This window comes from Diadema antillarum, unplaced genomic scaffold, assembly GCF_040938485.1.
Source record: "Diadema antillarum isolate AM-2024a unplaced genomic scaffold, OU_Dant_1.0 seq00000861_RagTag, whole genome shotgun sequence".
In the NCBI taxonomy this organism is placed as follows: domain Eukaryota; kingdom Metazoa; phylum Echinodermata; class Echinoidea; order Diadematoida; family Diadematidae; genus Diadema; species Diadema antillarum.
Genome location: NW_027271731.1, coordinates 996,519 through 1,016,873, shown reverse-complemented (window position 1 = coordinate 1,016,873; position 20,355 = coordinate 996,519). Strand labels below are relative to the sequence as shown.

The following is a 20,355-nucleotide window of genomic DNA, read 5'->3' as shown; positions in this document are numbered from 1 at the left end:
AAAGTAGGTTGATCCATATCATGGTAACTGAGCTATATACATTGAGCTAGATTTGGGGCATTTTCACAGAAGAAGAATGAACAACGTCATCACTCAAATATGACTAACCTTTACACGCTGACATGGCTTCTATCAGAACCCTAGTGACCTGCATGAATCATATTAAAGGGGATGGCTAGTAACTGATCAGTGGGAATCAGTGGGAATGCTGGAGGATGATTGTTCCAATCCTTGTGGGATTCATTTAAGAGTACATTATATATCTATTGTTGTGTGAAAATTATTTGCTTCAGAATGGTCTCATATTCAAGTAATGTGCAGTTTAATGTTTCCAGGTTTCCTGGTCAGTGATGGGGCATTAATCTGCACATTACTTGATTATGAGACCGTTCTGAAGAAAATAATTTTCACACAACAGTAGATATATAATGTACTCTTAAATGAATCCCACAAGGATTGGAACAATCATCCCTCAGCATTCCCACTGATTCCCACTGATCGGTTACTAGCCATCCCCTTTAAGTGTCGGAGATACAAGTACTTCTATTCAAAATTAAAATTCAAAATGTATATTAAAAAACAAGCTTGGTGAATGTAAAAGAAAAAAAAATACGTGGAAGCATGCATAACTATTGGTTGTATACTGTCTAAACCTCAGGAGTGCATTATTCACATCTACATCACTTATATCAATATTTCTTTTTGCAGGCCAATATGACCAAACCCAATTCTATAATATACATATATGTACACTACATGATACAATATTTTAAATATTTCTCTCATAGAACTCCCAGAGTGACCAATTTCCAGAAAGAAAAAAAAATATGTTTGTTATTTCCCATCTTGTAGTACACTTATTTCATAACTGCCTCTAAAATATCTTGAAGGGGAAAAACTCTTCACAGTATCTGTGTAATATGACTGAAAGTTTACAAAACATATAGCTGGACCGATACACTAGCAATGTGTGGATGTTGGTCCATGACTTATATCAATTACTCATTGATGCAAATGAATTTTTTTAGTAGTTTCCAAATAGTAAATGTACAAATTATGCTATCACATTTTAGATTACCTGATTATATTTCTGTGAAATCTTAACACAGAAAATCTTGTATGAAGATAACCTGACAAATGTTATGATTTCATCTTCAATACAGAGAGATGTCGTACATTTCAATTTCAATTAAACATCTTGTCAATGGACATGACACAGAGTTGGAAGTATGGACCGACACAGCAAAGTAGAAATGTGTAAATCAGCATGAAGTCTGTAGATAGATAGGGGTGATACAGCTGTGAGATAAGACGTATGGAGGTCATCCTTTATGATGGATAACCTGTAAGAAGAACCATTGTAAAGGGGGGTGGGGGATGAAGAAAAAAAGGAAAGAAAAAGGCCCCGGATCACTGAAATAGAGGTGAGTTCCTCTTCATGTGGGCTAAGGTCTGTGTCCTGCTACCAGATGAAATCGCACTGTTTTCTCCATCTAGGGGTGTGAAGCAGATGACTGGTTACAAGCACAGCATGATTCCTCTCCTCCTCATTGTGGTAGAATGGGTTTACTCCTCAAACAAGGGTATCTCCTCTCGTTACCTGAAACCAATGAAACCATGGATACACTTCAATGGGGGAAGAAGCAAGCAAACAATACAATGTGCAACAAACCAAGGAGGTACTAGGCGAGCTTGCCTATTTCCTCCTTGATCAAACCAGATGTAAACACAAAACATCAAAAACAAGTGCAATGCAGATTCAGAACTCTAATAGAGTGAAAAATGTTATCTTATCTTTTTTGCTTTTCTCTCTCACTCTTTCATTCGTAAGGGGGTGGGGGCTGTGAAGAGGAATTCTATGTGCCAACACAGAATGCTGTGTAAGATGATGATATACTATTAAACATGCCTTACAATCTGACATATAATCAAGTACACTGTAGTATCATAAAGACACTATCATTTTGGCTGAAATCATCACTGGTCTGTTGCTTATTTATGTTTACTTTGTAAGGGGATTCTCCTCAAGTAGGGCAAATTCAATCTGAGAAACCTGTAATGATCACAGTAGGAAAGTGGTATGTCCACTGATTTACTTTGCTGATCAGTGCAAATTGTTTTTAACTCTTGAGAGATAGTTTATAATAATCCATACTTTTATGCTTCACTGTTAATAGAGACAACGGCAATGTCATGCCTACATGGATGGTGAGTTGTTTTAATTTCAATACGGCTAACTTTTTTAGGGGATGTGGGGGAGAAGTAATCATGACATAACTTGGCACATTGACGGTTAATAGGAGAGAGCTGAGAGCAGATAATATGTACTGCAAGACTGACTGATTTCTTTCTTTCAAACTCTTCTACAAACTGTCCGTATTCTCAATTCTTACCCTTGCTTCCAGGTATTCTATTCGTCTTTCCAAACCAGTGAGTTTCTCATTCAGTACAGCAAGTCTTGATCTACATGATGTGTCTAGAAATAAAAAGTAATGCGATATTATGAAAATGTGAACGTGTACCTTTCAGCCTAGCAGAAACGTAAGAATGTCAGATATCTCTGTGGCTATTGAACAATTGCTACAAAGATTAACTATTCAGCCATTCACATTTCCCTAAATTACTTGTTTTTCTTACTCTTTTGATAGACAAAAAGTAAAACATCGCACCAAAAGTGTGCACAAGATTGCAGAACTTCAGCTCTGAAAATACAGTCTCCCTCTTTTCTATCCCCCGCACCCTCCCCTGCTTAGCCACTCCGCTCCCTTGCACATATCCTCCAAGTTCGTCCCCCCCCCCCCCCCCCCCCGTATATAAATTTGAGACAGATATGCCAGAGTCTGAGCTGAGAAAACAGACATGACAAAAGTCAATGCAAACACTGACATATCATCTGACTCTTGTCTAGAGACAGTACAGTTATTTCAATCAAATCTTTCCTGAATTTTGACAACAAATCCATTTGTACATTAAAGCAACACTGCACACTGGCACTGGTCAAACGGTCCTTGACTAGTAAAATTTACTGTCAGGCCAGTAACTATTTCAGGAATTTACCAGTGAAAAATGGACAAACTCGGTACCAACAAAGTGTGCTAGTCCGACAGACTGGTCGGACCAGTAGAAGAAGTGGGTTAGTGTGAAGCCATGATTAACGTAATGTCTGCCTGGTTTTGTATGTTTCCTAGTTTTTCATTTGTTTGTGTTATATTATTAACCTGTTCCATACGGGAACCTGGTGGACTGTGTATTAAGTCTATGGGCATTTCAGAATTCAGTACGGAACGGGTTAACACAAGCTGAATAATGCAAACTCTGTGTCAGGACTCTGAGAATAATCTAGACTGTAATATAAATAATTGAGTGTGCGCACGCACGCAATATTGATGTATCAAACTTGAAAAGAAAAATAATAAAGAGCATGCGTTTAAACTTGTGTTTTCATTCATACATGCTGTACAGCTACTGTAGCAACTTGTTGTACAATAGATGAGTACCATTTTGCATGAGATAGCATTATCATTGTCTGTGTGATGTTGCTATGATGCCTGCTGGGCAGGTTATTAATATTGCATTTCAATGGCTGCAAAGGCCAATCAAAGATACATGTATGTGTTCTTGCTGCACTTTGCATTGCGTCTAGGACTTCGTTTACTATTAACTGGCACAGAAGCAACGGTGATTACCAGGTGATACAAAAAAAAAATGTCACTTGATCGCAGAACATAGCATTGTCTGCAAGATTGATTGATTCATTGTATGATGATATATTGAGCAGCACTAATGTGCTTTCATATCCGTAGATATCTCAAATCCAGAAAACCCAAATTGCACCAAAATCACAGGATATACTTAATAGCTTATTTTCAATCACTCATGAAAATTTGAACCAAAATGGTCTTTGGGAAGCATCAATATCAATGTCAACATTATGTTGTTACTCAAAACAACTCGCTCTTGGTGAGCAATCGCAGCGTATGCTGCCTGCACAATCTGAAAATGAAGTTAGCTGTCTATTTTTGCGATAAATCTTTCACGTAACTGGGAGCAAAAATAAGAATCCATGTTCAAATGATTTATGGCGAGTTGAAGTCGGATGAGAAATGCAGTTCCTACATTGCACAAGATCATGCACACAAAGACAGACAGACACACATGCACGCATCACACGATCAGAGCTGCACTGTCGCAGTTGACAGCGTGACCTTTAAAAGTGCAGCTCCCATCGTGTAATGTAAACTCCTAATTATTCAAAATGGCTGTCAGTAATAGATGATGTACATGTACTGTTCGCACACGCTGCATATAATTTGCGTTTTTGGTAACTTGTGAAGTGTATACATGTCAATATTGATAACATAGACATGAAGTCTAATTCATGAAGATTGTCATTAAATTTTAATGAGTATGAGGTGAAAAAAATGATGTCAATTATCAAAACTCAACGCGATCAACATTTTCATTTTGTGTTCGCTTTGACATGAGTTGTAGACCATCCTGGTACAGCAGCCCTGTCACATTTTTGCAGCAACTGGGCTGTGTAACTTGTTATAGGTAGGTCTACTGTAATTGTTGGCCATTCCCTAACCCCCCTCTGAGAAGCCACAAATTTCATGACATTCTTTTTCAAGAATGGAATTTACGCACTCTGTGTGAAACAGCACTAGCACCAAAAAAACTATGGAAAGACTTCCACATATGTACCCCCCCCCCCACACTATCATACACCTAGAACTTCTAACGTTACATTGTATGAGCTTCCTCTGAAGTCCGCATTTCCCTAGGACACCGAGATCAATGTTACCCTTGGTAAACTCTAACCCTAACCCTATCGGCTATAGTATAATAAGAGCTAAATCCTAAACTGAGTAAACTCTCTAATCCTAATCCCAAAAAGCCACATAAACTTATTCATATTACTTATACATGACATATAGAGTACAATTTTGTAACTGCGGCAGTAAGCGGCCGTGCAGCCGTTCGCGGCAGGTACAACATACACGGTAATATACCGCTAAACACAGCATTGCACTGTTACATGCACACTACACATTAGCCCCGGAGACCGCGCCGCCAGGCGCGGTCCTGGCGGCTTCCCCGCAGTTTCGCTTATGTTAGTTCCTAAGTATTCTGTGCGCTTGTGCAAGTGATTGTGAATTCTGTGAACATCGGTGAGCTGCTTATAAGACATCATTTTGTGCATCACAAGCAATGAAATGCATCAAACAGTCGCCGATGATAGTCATTTAGGTTTCATCGACCCATGTAAGTATTCCTACTTAGTTTCTGTTGAAAAATTAAGGAAATATAGCGCCGCAAAGGCACCCGTTTGTTCAACATGAAGATCTTTTATGGGAGCACGGCGCAGCCGCCACACTGCGTGTGGCGGCTGTCGCAGTTAACTACACATATACTAACACACTAGCAATCAATAAAAACCAACCGATAAAATAGGCATGATCTCTGACGAAAGTGAAATTTTCTCACCTAAATGACAACATATCGCATCCAAAATAAAATTTTCAGTACTTCTTAATCTGAACATAACAGTTAAGAAACAATGGTCCAAGAAACTTGATTTTTTTTGTCGTTTTCTCGATGTTCATGGATTTTGAAAACATATCAAAATAGAACTTTCGCGAGCCGATGTGGGCCGCCATTTTTTTTCGGAGAGTGGATGTTACCATCGAAAAAAAAAATGAGAAAAACACGAGAAAGACATCAACAACACCACCAGAATTGCAATCTTGTTTGCGGCCAATGCATGTGCACCCGCTATTTTCACGTGCTTTCGCAATGGAAATTGGCGCTTACGCAATGTTCGCGAGACGTGTGAAGGCGTTCAGCTAAAGATCGCGGAGCACGCGTGTATTGCATAGGGATTGTACATCGTGCCGCAAGCAGAAATACTACGTCGCATATCGCCCTTATCGGCAAAAATTGTGCCGGGTTTTGCCCTGGTAAATCATGAAAACTGCGTTGGTCAATGGTAAATTTCTTTTATGAAAACAATTGCGTTAATGAATAATCTTGTCTATGATATATGTAATGCCTAATGGTTGAAAATAATTTGCCTGATTTGTAATACAAGTTGGAAAAACCCCTAATTAACAATGCTTAAACTGCCGCAAACGGGATATTTTACTCTAGCGGGGGGTACATACGGAAGTCTTGCCAAAACTATGCCAAAAGCTATCATCTTTGATGATTTAAATCCTGCAGACAAGACACCTCACCTCGCTCGTCCACTGCCTGTTTTACTATGCGTTAAAGTTTACACTACAGACAGTGCATTAATTTTGTTGACAGCCAGCCGTGCAGGTTAGTACCGCAACACACATATGTACGAGTGGGGCTACACTAAAGCGACACACCCAATTCTACTGGTACGGAAACAAACACGGGCAGGGACATATGCGCGGTACCCAAACTTACCAAAAGAATTGAGAAAATCAGCTATTTTCTTGATATTCGTTGTGATGATTTCGATGTATTCTCTATTGGCCCAGTCTTCTTGAATTTGATTCCGAACAGTGGATGATTGGGGCATTCCGCGCGACATCTTGCTGATGGTGTTGTTGCCTGTTTGATGTAGACAACTAAAGGGGCAATGAGTTTACAGAGTGAGCGCTAAAAATTCATTGTATTATCAAATACGCTGCAATCAACAACTTTAAAAATATTAACAAGCTGCAAAAAATTATATTTGCAAATTTATGATATATTTGTTTTGATTTTTTGTTTTATAAAATCTTACCAATATTACACACGTACTAATGCGTTGATTGCAGCTGTAAGAAGTTGAGCTTACTTCCTGGTTCGAAACAAAAACAAACTTGGCTCGCATCCTATCGGGCAAGCGAAGGACTGATCGGATGACAACAGCGGAGGAGATGCCGCCTCACGACGCGACGACGCGATAGTCGGTGTACGCATGCGGCCTCAAGCGAACCAGCGATGCGATCGTGCTGGCTAGCTAGCGGCTGCGCTGTAACGCATTTCAATGCGAAAAGCACTACGACAAAAGTAAAGCTGGGAGCGGGAGTTCACAAGACTTCATCCAGTAGTTCGTAGCAGCTCAGCGAGCGGTCGGTGGATAAACGTGGACGCACACTGAAACTTCGGGTACATGTACATCTACTTTCTGATTGGACGACATCCACACTCTTATTACCGATGATTTGTAGGACTGTGTGCTGTACGAAACTTCGACAGCTTCTACATTTGTTTAACATTCGAGTTCTTCCTAATCTGCATATGTTTAGACAGGTGGATACCCGTTTCAGGCTGCTAAAAAGTTGAGAGAGCTTCATCTGATCGGAATTTGGCTCCGCTACTCGTAGAACTAAGAGTTGATGCTGCTGTCGATGTCGAATCCCGCTGAGTGTAAAATCGCCACACGAGTGCGAATGAGGATTAACTTCTCTTCCATAAGGTGCGACTCCAGTATTAATCTTACAGCGTGAGACACCATTCTCATGTGAACAGAACAATACTGGATATATCACGGGCTCACGGCATTTGCGATATTTCTTGTTTCACAAGAACTTGTGATGGAGAAGGTAGGTTTTGGAAATATTGTTTTCCTATTCAGCCGATATCTTTTGTCCTTACAAATGAAATAACTTTGTTTCTTTCTATAGTCTTAAGTTATTGTCAATGGGATGATGCTTCTCTGACAAAATTCAGGTTTCATTGAAGAGCATGAGCCCCCCTCTTTATTTATTTTTTTTTTTTTGGGGGGGGGGGATATGATTAGGCCTAGCTACTTGATGTTTTCAAACTGTTAAGCTTTAATTGTACTTTGATGTAAACTGGTCCATTCATTGTCCTCAATATTGGGTTGCGTAATTTCTTTTCAGTTGTCTAATTCTGTGATACGTGGACCTACTCGCACTCACATTCAGTTACAAGTAACACAGTTCAATTCATGAAAGGCCTATCACATAAAATCTCAAAAGTCAAACTATAGATTTTTTTAGCAGATTTTCATGTTTTTATGAAAGAAGTTTGTTGTTATTTATCTCTTTTGATTTTTCCTTATGTAGATGGGATTATTTTTCCATGTTGGGTCTTGCTGAGAATTAGATACCGGTACAGTCTACAGAATCTTCAGTAGTATGCCAAATTAAGAACCGGTAGTCGGTACAGGAAGTCAGGATTTTTAGTAGTTTTGCAATACTTCTACTTCCCCTGCATATGTTAAAATGTGATACTAGAGTGTAGGAGAATTCCTTCCCAAAACAAATAATCTACTATAGGCACCTACTGTGTACCAGGCGCTTCTGTCATGTTTATGCAGTACAAATGTACTGTGAAGTTGTATTTGAGGTCATTACGTTAAGTCTGGATTTTGAAGTAGAAAGGTAGACTCTATAAAGGAAATAGGAATCATTTCAGTGTCAAATTTACTTATAATTTCAATCCACAACTACAAACTGTACCCTTCTAAAAGAAAATAATTTACTTACAATAAAGCTATTATGAACACTAGTTTTACATCTACTCTGGATTTAAGAGGTAAATCTCTTTTGATTTCCCTTGCAGATCAACTGTAATTTAACAAATATTCATTCTTGATATTATATGACAACTAAGGTTCAAATGATATTTTGTATCCAGCATAATTTCAAAAATTGAATTAGCATTCAAAATTGAATTGATGTCATTTTACAAGTTTGGTTTTTTTTAATGACATCTTTAATGACATTCCCTAGTGGAAAAAAAGTAAACACATGACTTATTGTGTGTATGTGTGAGGGATGGAGGATGTACAATGTATGATGACTGTGAAAATTTTTTACAACTTTCAATTTGTGTTTCAGATTTTTTAATGTCATGTTTGCTCTGGTTATAAATCATAGTTTTTCACACAAACTGTGTGTCTCTGTATGTGTCCTATTCAATACATCCTCTTCCCAGTATGCAGACAGGCAAACAAACAAACATTTCAGTCTATCTACAAAGTACTATGCTTATCTATTTATTGTATGAAATGTAAAATGTACAGATGCTGTACATACATTCCCTACAAGTAGGCCTACTGTAGAAGTGGAAATATTAGTGCATTCCGCAGGACATGTGAAACTACAGTGTATAGCGTGAAAATTTAAACATGATCATCTTTTTTCTTGTTCTACTTTGTATTCTATAATACATTCTTATTCCACAGAATTAAAAGTGCACAAGCAAAACTCATCTTACCAGGCAGAGTGCATAAAATACTCCCACAAAAATTTCCTCTCTTACCAGAAATAGAGGGGGGGGGGATAAAGTGTTTGTGATATGCATGCCTTTTAGTAGAACTCCATACTGACACTTTAATAGCCACCATCCCAAGACAGCTTCATCCATGAGCTGCTCAATGAAATTACTGGATCGGCCATCAAACGTTTTCTATCACCTGGATCTGTATCCACTCAAAATGCAAATATGGATTCTTGTGTCAGATGAAGGTATTTATGGCATAGCTCTCTTTATAATTGGGTTTAGAATTTGAAGGGCATAGATCTCTCAAGTATGATTTTTTAATGTGATCCTCAGTTCTGATTGGTAGCAGTTAGGAGCATAAATTCCTTGATTGCCTTCCACACCATAGTGCCACACCACTCCATAGTACTTGATGGCACTCTGCTGGTTCATAGTGCTAAATGATGGGCTTTCATAATGCATGAGGTGACCCCTGTCCAATGCGATCGCAATACAAATGCCTGTAGCAGTGCAGATGTGGGAATACATATGTCAGTGCGATCATGATTGACCAAGTAAAATTTGATATGATTTTGTTTTTCATATAAAACAGAGTTAAAACTGCTATCACTAGGGCATTTTTTATATTGTCCCTTGGAATCTCAAAGCAAGAGTTGAGATCCCTCCCACAAGGCAAGTAGATGGGTGAGAAGAAGAAGAAATCATGGTACAGCACAGAGTTGATTTCGTGACATTCTGCATATCAGGTGATTAATGATAACTGATTGGTAAAATAGAGACCATAGCTTGATTTGTTTTGCAATGATGAAATTGCCTGTTTTGGGTCAATATTACCGTATGTCCCTCAGGGAACTACAATGGGACCCCCCACAATGATAACTTTAAAAACAGTAAATCAATCCAAATACAATTTCAGGATATGAAACTATAACTTATTACCCACATTTTACAGAAAACCCCACCCAATATGCTTTAGTGGTCAAAGAGAAATGAGGATTTTTGTCGAGCATGGCAGGAATCCCTTCTCTCCGTGTTCTGTCCATTGTGTTCACACATTAATGCGCAACTCCAAGTGCATCCAAGCACTAAACTTGGAAGAATCAGATCCATGACATGCTTTACAAAGATCCAAAATATAGCAAAGATGTAATATATTTTGAGACTCTGAAATAGCACTCAGACAGTTTAATCATTTTAGAAATTATCGTGCGAAAATCCCATTGTAATTTTTTGGGTCATATTGTGTACACGAACACATAATATTTGTTATTCTCTTGTGTGCTGGCCTTTTTTGCTTGTAAAATTGCACAGCTCTAAACTGTCAAACATTGTTCAGGTTTATTTTGATATCAATAATCTTGTCCAGAATTTATGGATAAGAATCACAGGAAAGAAATATTGCATGAACTGCAGGCACTGCTGATCAAACTATTTGTCAAGAGTTACAATGGAAATTACTCTTCATTCTGTACGGGATTCACACTTGCAAGCTTGTATAGATAGCTCTAAATCTAAATGCCTCCTGTTCACACCAACTCCTTTACATCTGAGCAGAAAGTGGGTGTATGTTTGTCTACTGCAGTGGGGACAAACAACTTGCTGATTTCCAAAGTACAAGGTATTTCTGTACATACTTCCTTCTGCAATTTTTCAGAGTCCAATAAATATTGTGAAAGAGTATCTTATAACTTTACGATAAAGTGCAGAACAGAACGGATGGCCTACTTGTTACAGGATCTGCCCTTCAGGCATTGAAACAGAGATCATATGCATGATAGACAACACCCTGCTCCTTACATGGCTGCTGAGCCAATATCGGGAAGAGAACCAGAGCATATTTCAAACATTGGAATGATATTGATTTTATTTCTGGGAAGAAATGAGCCCAAGCACATTCTAATATGAGGAGTAAGACAACCCTTGTAACTTGCAACATGTAAATCTACATACCAAGTACTGTATCTTACTCGAGACAACTTCATTTCGCTCCCTGGGTCTTTAAAAATTCCCATTATCTCGCACTGATGTCTCTGGTTTCACTGGAGGGCCACTTGTGTGACGACTTCAGTGTGCTTCGTATGCCCTCAAGATGCAACACATAATTTTGTGGCAAGTTGCCGTCAGCCTTGTATCATCCATTATGGCTGGTGGGATGGGGAGAATAATTGTGAGGAGAGGGAACGGGGTGGGGGGGGGGAGGAGGGCTAGTTACTATGAGTAGGCTAATTGTTTGAATCTGCAGTATCATTTTCACTTTGCAATCTTAACATCTACATTAGATATCATAAATGCATATTAAATGTACACATGTACATTCATATCTTCACTCAATTAAGAAGCTGTGGAAATTCTCTTCAAAGCAGAGTTTAATTTTTTTCAACCCACTCATTGCTTTATATTACAACCCTTTCCCCCTTCCCCCATTCTCTCCCCTCTACTCAACCCCCTCCCAAGCTTTACATGTATGTACATCTGGATATACATGTGTTTGAGAGACTGTGTCATTCTCATGCACTCTGCATTTTATTTCTCTGCTGTCTGTACATAAATAACATTAATCAATATTGAACATGGATTTCCTCCATACTAAATTTACTATCTAGATGATTTTCTAGAGAAACTGCTGCCATCAAATGACAACACTGTTTTTCTTTTCTTTTGGAATGCAGACATTGCTTTTAAGATTATGTTTTTGACATCATATTTGGGGTTGTCTTCAATCTCAAGTCCAGACTTGTGTGCAAGAGTAACTTGGAGGGTTGATATTAAAGTGGTGATGAATTCAAAACAAAAAGTGGGATTTTCATGTTTTTCATTTAAGGCTAAAATACTCTAGAGCTGGTAATGGAAGACTTGTTTTATCCTTGATTGAAAAGTGCTTCAGTTTTTATGAGCCCAAATGTGCTTGCACTTGAAGGCCAGAGTAATTCAAATCTAGTTCTTCAACCCCTTGCTACTTGTATGTTCCAAGCCTAAGGGAAAACATAGCACCAGTCATACATATTCTAGTCACATGTTCTGAGACTGGATTGGATAAAATGCATCTTTGTTAAACTTTAACCCGTTAAGGATGAGTCCCAAGTATACTCGGGCAGGTGTCTCTGGGAATTGCGTGTTGTAGCAAAATCAAACCGTCCTCAATGGGTTAAGGATTTAAAAGTCATGTGTATAGAATTTTGCACAACTTCTTTTCTTTTTCAAATAGTTATATTTTATACATGTAGTCAATTTGTTTGATTTTTCAATGGCTTTTAAAGGAATTCTGAGCAGTCTGGCAAATCAGCTTTCAGATATTGTGCTTTACAACATCTTTTTCCTTTATTCCCTTTCTCTCTTTCTTTGGTAAATATACAACTGGACATATTATGCCTGTCTGCATAATGAACACTGACATGTGTCACCTTAACTTCTGCTCTTGTGACTTCAATGAGGCGGCCAATCATGCATTATGTCATAAATCATCAGTGTAATAAGATGGTGTCCATGATGAAGCTGTCCGTTGGTCTGCTGGAGAGTCGGCCACACTGTGTTTATAGGTTCCATGACATTTAAAAGGACTGTGCAGTACTGGTTGAGGTGATGATTCGGGTGTATGACATTTTTTGGTGAGATAATGAGAAACCTCTTACGAAATATGAAAGAGCATGTAATTTCAAGAAAGATTCAACATTCATTTGATGAAAATTGGCCTTGAAATGGCTGAGATATCCAATGAAGCAATACTAATAAAATTGACAGGCCACGACCTTCAATAAGTATCTCTTTGTTTTTCCTTGTTTTTAGATATCTGAGTCATTTCAAAACCGATTTTCATCAAATAAACTTTTGATTCCCCTTATCATTTTATGCTCTTTAACATTTCGTAGAGTGGTTTCTAAATATCTCGCCAAACGTTACAAGCTGAATCCTCACCTCAACCAGTACTGTACAGTCCCTTTAAATATCATGCTCCTGCAACAATTGCTCCCCATAAACTATCTGCATGCTAAGGCAAACATAAATTCTACCCACAAACGTAATCATAACCCTAATCCTTATTCTCATATCAAACTACATAAATTGTAAACCTACAGTGTGAAAAACCCTATCACAACCTTAACCCTAACCCCGAGTCCTAGGAGAAAATAACACTCTCAGAGCAATTATATATTGTTGCAGGAGCAAATGTTGTGTCACCATTCATGACCCAACCTACAACATCCGGACTGATTCAAGCAGGTTGAAGATATCATCCTCATAATTTTTATGATCTATTAACGCCCAGGTAGCCTCTTTAATGAATTACCAGTAATACTGACATTCTTCCAGAAAATCATGCTATAATTTTCCCATCATTGGTGCCAGGTATTTATACATATGTACATGATGTTTATGTTCACAAGCCTGTAGAGATTTCACAGTGTAGCACAGAAGATTGAAAATGACATTATATTCAACTGTCTCAACTAAAGATACTCAGCTGCTGCATTTTTTATTTATCTTAACTTGTGGAAGACATTTTTAGATAAAACTAGATCAAAACTTCCGGGTGATTTTCTACACTGTAGTACATTTTGCTATAATAATGGCCTAATTTGAACACCAAAAGAGTGACATACACTTACTGCGTACAAAGGGAAACCATTGTGTGCACTGACATCAAATAAAAGTATATCTTTTCAGATTTGATTCCCAGCATTAAGCAAATATGTGTACTTTGCAGTGAATATTTTAAAAAAAAGAATCCCAATGTGTATAGCAAATATCCCATGAATGTAACATGTGCTACTCTTGTTCTCCGTCCTTATATTTAGAAATGACCTTTACACCATGGGATTGGATTAAGGCCTTACATATGAGATAAAGAATCAACACAGCATATCTCATATGTTTATGGTGAGAAATTATTGGTGAGAAAAAATAGGTACTGCTTTGAAATGCAACACAACTCTTTCTAGATTCAAGTGCTTACTGAAGCGCTCTTTTTTGGAACAGTTAGCGATGACTGAGTAGACAAAGTTCTTTTTATCTGTCCTGTCATCTATCCATATGTATACTGCATGTATGTTGTGTGTTGTGTGTGTGAGTGTATGTGATGGTGTCTTGTTTATCCGCTTGACTTCACACAGAATTATTTGTAATGTTGCCATTGTAAAGTATTTATTATTTCATGTGTAGGCATCCTAATACAAGCACAAGATGCTTTCAAGGCTGCCTGGCTCTCATTGTAAACGCCACCATTATATGTTTTCGTGTTTTATTTTGCCAAATAAACGGCATACATTGGCTGCAATCAATCAATCGATCAATCAATCGATCAATCAATCAATCAATCAATCAATCAAATTACAGTTAACCTTTAATGATAATAGCACTTTGTATTTTGGTAACAGTGATCACTGTCAAAATCATGGTTAAAAAAAAACAAAAAAAATGTGTTGTGGAGATGATGTTGTCTTCACCTCACAATGCTTCCTCTGATTTATTTATGAAAAATACCTTAAATCAGTTTTTTCATCCATAATTTAGCAATTGAAACTTCTTTCCATGTGCAAGGTCACTATTGGTGAATTGTTATATTGCGGAAAAAATCACTGCAAAGAATATTATTTTTTCATTAAAACAGAAAGAACAGGTGATTAAGTGGAAGATTGAGCAAAGATTAAAACATGATTCACAGAAATGGGAAATCTGTGAAGCATGATACTGGTATTATTACATTGTTTGATTTGCTGTGTGATTGACAGACATCACCATTTTGTGAAAACATTTATGTAAGCTTTGGTGTTGCATAACATTATTTTGGGAAGACAAGTAATTTCAATGAAACTTTCAGTGTTATGTTTGATCTTCTCCAAGTAGTGGATTTTTTTTTTTTCAGTCGGTATTTGACTTGGATTGTTCACTGAAGATGTATTACATACACTTTTGCAGACTATTTTATAAATGGCTTGAAATAATGTCAAATGATTTTCACATTAGATAGACTGACATTTTATCCCCTTTTTGCACTTTGTTAGGTCCAACAAGGCATGCAAATTGCAGTTCATTGTTGCCCAGTGCACTTCCGCTATTCATATTTCTGACACAAGAGGAGCACAAAACAATATCTTCGGCAATGAAACCCACAGGGAAGGAGGCTCTGTAATGCAAATCACCTCACAATCCCTGCGTGAGGAAAGTATTTAGGACTTACATTACTGTAATTGACTTCAGCGGAATTTGTGTGAAATGTCCTCGGAGCAAGGGAAGGGTTACTGATACCGACAGCTTTTGACATCCAATGCACAACTATTCTTTACATTCCTCCATCAAGTACAAAAGTGCGGCTTTCCCCTCATAGGCATCCTTTTACTCCTGACACCTTTGAACATTAAAGCTGATCAATCAGAATTGCTCCCCCCCCCCCTTCTCTCTTCCTTTCCTTACATCCTTCTTTTGAACTGCACTCTCTCTGGAGGCATATCAAATGTCTCTTTCAAGTCCTGTGCACTTTCTTGGGTAAAGCCTTTAATTCGCCGAGTGCCGGTGACACGTTTCCTCGTGAGAAATGGTTGCGAGCTCCGCAGGTGTCTGGGAGCATCGCAGATCCACTTCACCATTATATGCTGTGCGACTGCAGCAGCTTCCCCACGACTCCGGCCGCCGACAGATCTGACGAGTGGCTTCTGATGGGCATTTGAGGAGCCGAACAACATTTCCCGGCGATGGCTAAACTCTATGGATGAAGGCATTGTGACACATGTTTGCTGGTTGCCAAAGTGAGTGGTAGTGCCTCTGAAAAGATTCCTTGATCCTTAGATCTACAGAATTCATATTTCACTTTCAACCATTTGCAAGAAAATCGAGATAAATCAGTTATCGTCACCGAGGGTTGCTGATATAGTCAGTGCAATTTGTACTGCATACAAATCTCGAGACTTTGTGTCAAAAAGTTTTGTGTCACAGGCTTTCTCATCTGCTATCAAATTTTCTTCAGAGATGGTGTTTGGTATCCAGTTTAGTACAGGTACAAAGAACTTACAAAGTGTATTCCCTGTTTGTTTGGTTTTTTTTTTAATCTTTCTCATGGCAGCTGGAGTATCTGGTAGGTAATTTTATATAAAAATACATAATGTGAAATCACTGAGCATGTGAATCATTTTTACCATGAATGCAAGTGATATTAAAATACAGTTGTAATTACAACCTCTTTACCACTTTAGGCATCCTATTTGCATTACAGTTAGAGTCAATCCTTTTGTGACATCTTGACGTGGAGCTGAGACAGTGAATTATTTTATTTGGAAAAGTTAGATGGTGTGAATGATTAAAAAGAGTTAAAGATGACTTTAGATGCACATGTGCACTTTGTGTAAAACTTGACATATATCATATTGCATTTTCACTAAAATAATGTAGGAGACAGTAGTGAAATGCATGGCAGAATTCAAATTGACTTTATAAATTGTTATCAAGGCAAGGTAGGTATGACTTTCGTTTAGAAAATGGAAGAAGGTACAAATTGTACATCAAGAGAGAAGGATAAAAGAAAAATATTGTACTCAAATGAAAACCACTTGTTACATGAGAAATTTGTAAATGGACAAATGAATGAAACTAATTTTAGCAGTGCATACAGTGATGTATATACAGGTTTGACTGCATGGATAATGGGGCATGCACAATTTAGTAATTTAATGTGGTATGGCTATTGTGTAGCAGTTTGCTCAATGGACTGCGAGAGTTCAGGTGAGTGAAAAACCGCAAATAGCTTGCCTGTGTTTCCTCAGAGCACTCACCCCAAAAATCTCAGTCTCAGCTTGGCATGTGGTTAAATACTCCGATGTGTAATCATACACTATTGCTAGTTTGGGAAGCTATCAGTGGCACTCTCAGTGGCATGGGGTGGGCACTGGTGCTTATTTAGCGTGATTACGTCTTCCATTTGGCCAGAAAGTATGCTGTAGTTGGCCTTGCACCACTGGGTGCCCTGCTCCTCGCTCCGCCCGACTGGGGATGCCACGGTGTGCGCCGACAAATTGAGACCACCATTACGGATGATGCAGGCCTCAGTCAAGCTCTCCCTGCACTTGTTTTGATTTAAGTCATTATTGGATACATACATCAGTCGTAAGCATCTCGGCGTATGGAGCGGTGCGAGCACGGATGCTACCGATTGATTCGTCGCCGGTGCTAAGAAGGATGAGCAACATTTTACCTGCCACATTATACCCATTTTGCCTGCAATGCTGTCGTCTGCTCCAAGGTGAGCTATCTGTTCTGTTTTGCGGTGGTGATGTATTTGCTGCTGCCTCTTATTCTGCTGTAATGTGCTGTTGAAGACAAAGTCATTCATTTTCAACCCTGGGAACTCATACGTATGGTTATCTTATCAAGGTATTAGAGAGTGGAGTAAATGATACTTCAAGTTTCCAAATGCATCTTCCAGAACTCGCATATCAAATTAAATCACTTACCCAACATTTTCCAAATGCATCTTGCAGAACTCACGAAGCAAATTAGATCACTTTTAATACCTAACATTTGCTTTGTAGCAGCTGAGACGCTGTGAAATTTGCACATCATATGATCGGAGACTAGCAGGATAAAAATATCTGAAATTGACATCATCATCATGTTCCAATCATGGATTTTCAAGTTCTCTTCTGTAGTTTACACTGTAGGTATGTCTTTATTTCTTGTATTTTAAGTTTTATTACTAGTGTATACATGTATGTCTATTAAACCTGGAAAGTGTTAGATGGTCACTTTAGTTGAATCAATAGCTAATCCGTCTCGCAGACATTGCGTTTTATGTATACAATTTAAGGAAAGTAGTACCTATATTCCCTGTACCCTAGATACAGGCTGTACATGCAGTTAAAACATACTGTCATGGTAATGTAATATGATTCATAGATATTGTATTTCAAACAGAAATGAACAGATCAAAACCTGAATTGTGTCATCCATCCACCCCCTATGTTAGCTGTTGTATAAAGCATCAAAATTTTCTTTTGAATATTCAGCTTGATTGTAAAGATGATTTGACATTACAAGCACTAAAATGAACAAAGGGATAGCACAAATCTACGTACTTGATTGAGGTGTGTTCTATGCTTAGATTATGGGATGTATAGATGACTGACTTATTATTTCATATACAAAGATTGGCAATACTGTATCACTCATAACAGTTTGTTTTTATTCATATGTGTATAAATGTCATTGCAATAGGTTGCAGAGAGCATGAACTTCAGCAGGTACTTTTTTTCATTTTGATGCAGTTGTTCTAGTTTGGTTTTTTTTTTCTCTCTCTCTTGATTGTTTGGGTTGGTTTAGCATGAGTTTTTGTAGCAGTTTCTTCCTTTTCAGCAGTGCTATTTGAGTAAGTCAGTCAAATGTTCATCATATATGAAAAAAAAAACCCAAACAAACAGCAGTTTACTCTTCAAGTGCAAAACTGTACAAACCATACTGGGCTTTATTGTTCATGATTCTAATTCACCACAGCTTTTTCGTTTACGTTTGTGCACCCACAACAAGAAGATCTGATCAATAATTCTATCAAGTACATTCTGGCTTTATAAAATAATGAAGCATTTTACAGTAAGTGAAGTCTCTCTACACTTTCCACATTTACCATAGATCTTATTTCTGTTCAATTTACATAACTTGTAGCTAAGTGAGTGTTATTAGTTTTATGACAGTGATAAGGATGTCAAGATGATAGAAACATTTGATGGTGCGGTTGCAAAGTAAATTAATTATTACTGCATCTATTAAGTACTGGGGACCTCGTCCGGAGTTTGTGAATTTTCCCCATTATGGGATAATGTGAAACATCTTAACCTGTTGGTTTCTTGGCAACAGATATGTCAGTGTGCATCATGTGTGTGTGTGTGTGTGTGTGTGTGTAGGTAGGTAGGGTGGCTGAGAGTGTTTTTTTTTTCTTTCTTAACTCATGTCATATAATCACCTACAATTATTTTACTACAGTGTACACACTGTATTTCAGGCACAATAAAGTAGTGGTGTTCAGTGGGTTAAAAGCTACATATTATAATTGAAATCTATCACAAAGAAAAATGAGAGCACTCAGCCTTAAGAAATGACTTACAGAGCTGTCTGCCACTACTAGGAATTACAATATACGCACACAGAATTGCTCTATGTGGTTTGCCCTTGAAACTGGAGGAGGACTGTTACGTCATACAGTAGGCCAGTGTACAGAAAGGGCTCCTTAAATCCTGAGCCTCACTTAGTAACTATAACCATGTCTGCCTCACTTTGGGGCAGTGTTTATCTTCCATCGATAAGCAGTACTGTTTGTGTTCAACACTGGCAGTAGATTGCATGGTGGACACAAGCTATCATGTATGTATTAGACTTGCTTACTACTTTGGGATGAGCTTTCCTGGACTTATTATTTACAGCAATGTTGAGGTGAGGTTCATGATGCACTATTTAAACTACTGATCCAATGGGGATGATTTTCCCGTCAGTCATTTAAAGTATCCTGCTTGAGTGTACTATTGAAAAGAAAACGTATACATGAACAAAAAGTAGGCAGGAAATACTTGTTTGAAATTGGCAATGAGCAAAAGTAAACAAAATTGCATCATCACCAAAATACATGCATGTTTTGAATTTGCTGTTGTGAGAATGTTTTTTGTTTTTAGGCTTACTCAATACTTTGCAGGCAGATAATAGCTACTGTAAAAGTGGAATTTTTTATTTTTCTATATTTTGCATGACAGGAAAATTTACTATGTGCAAAAATATAAGCATTTGCATATTTTGCTTGCTATTTGCATGCATATGATGCAATACCATTTTAGAGTTTGATCTTGCAGAATTAAAAACAGGGGAAATTTGTCTTATCTGGCAGAGCATGAAAAATTTCCTGTATAAACATTACAACTTTTACAGTATCCAGCTGGTGTACTCCACAGCTTAAAGGGACTGTACAGTACTGGTTGAGGTGGGGATTCATGCTTTGAACATTCCTAAGTGAGATAATGAGAAACCTCTTATGAAATATGAAAGAGCATGCAATTTTTAGAAGGATTCAACATTTATTTGATGAAAATTGGTTTTCAAATGGCTGAGATATCAAAAGAAGTGATAATGACAAAAAGGCGACAGGCCATGCCTTTTATTAGGATCTCTTTGCTTCATCTT

At 37.8% G+C, this 20,355-nt stretch overlaps 1 protein-coding gene across 1 annotated transcript in view; it reads left to right on the top strand.

Annotated features, from left to right (window-relative positions):
• The first annotated feature begins 7,138 nt into the window (after positions 1–7,138).
• The window catches only part of LOC139740584 (protein RD3-like), a 58,264-nt gene continuing 45,047 nt past the window's right edge, over positions 7,139–20,355 (top strand). The window contains exon 1 of the mRNA XM_071651171.1: positions 7,139–7,562. The gene's annotated coding sequence lies outside the window, so the exon portion shown is untranslated. The remainder of the gene's footprint in view (positions 7,563–20,355) is intronic.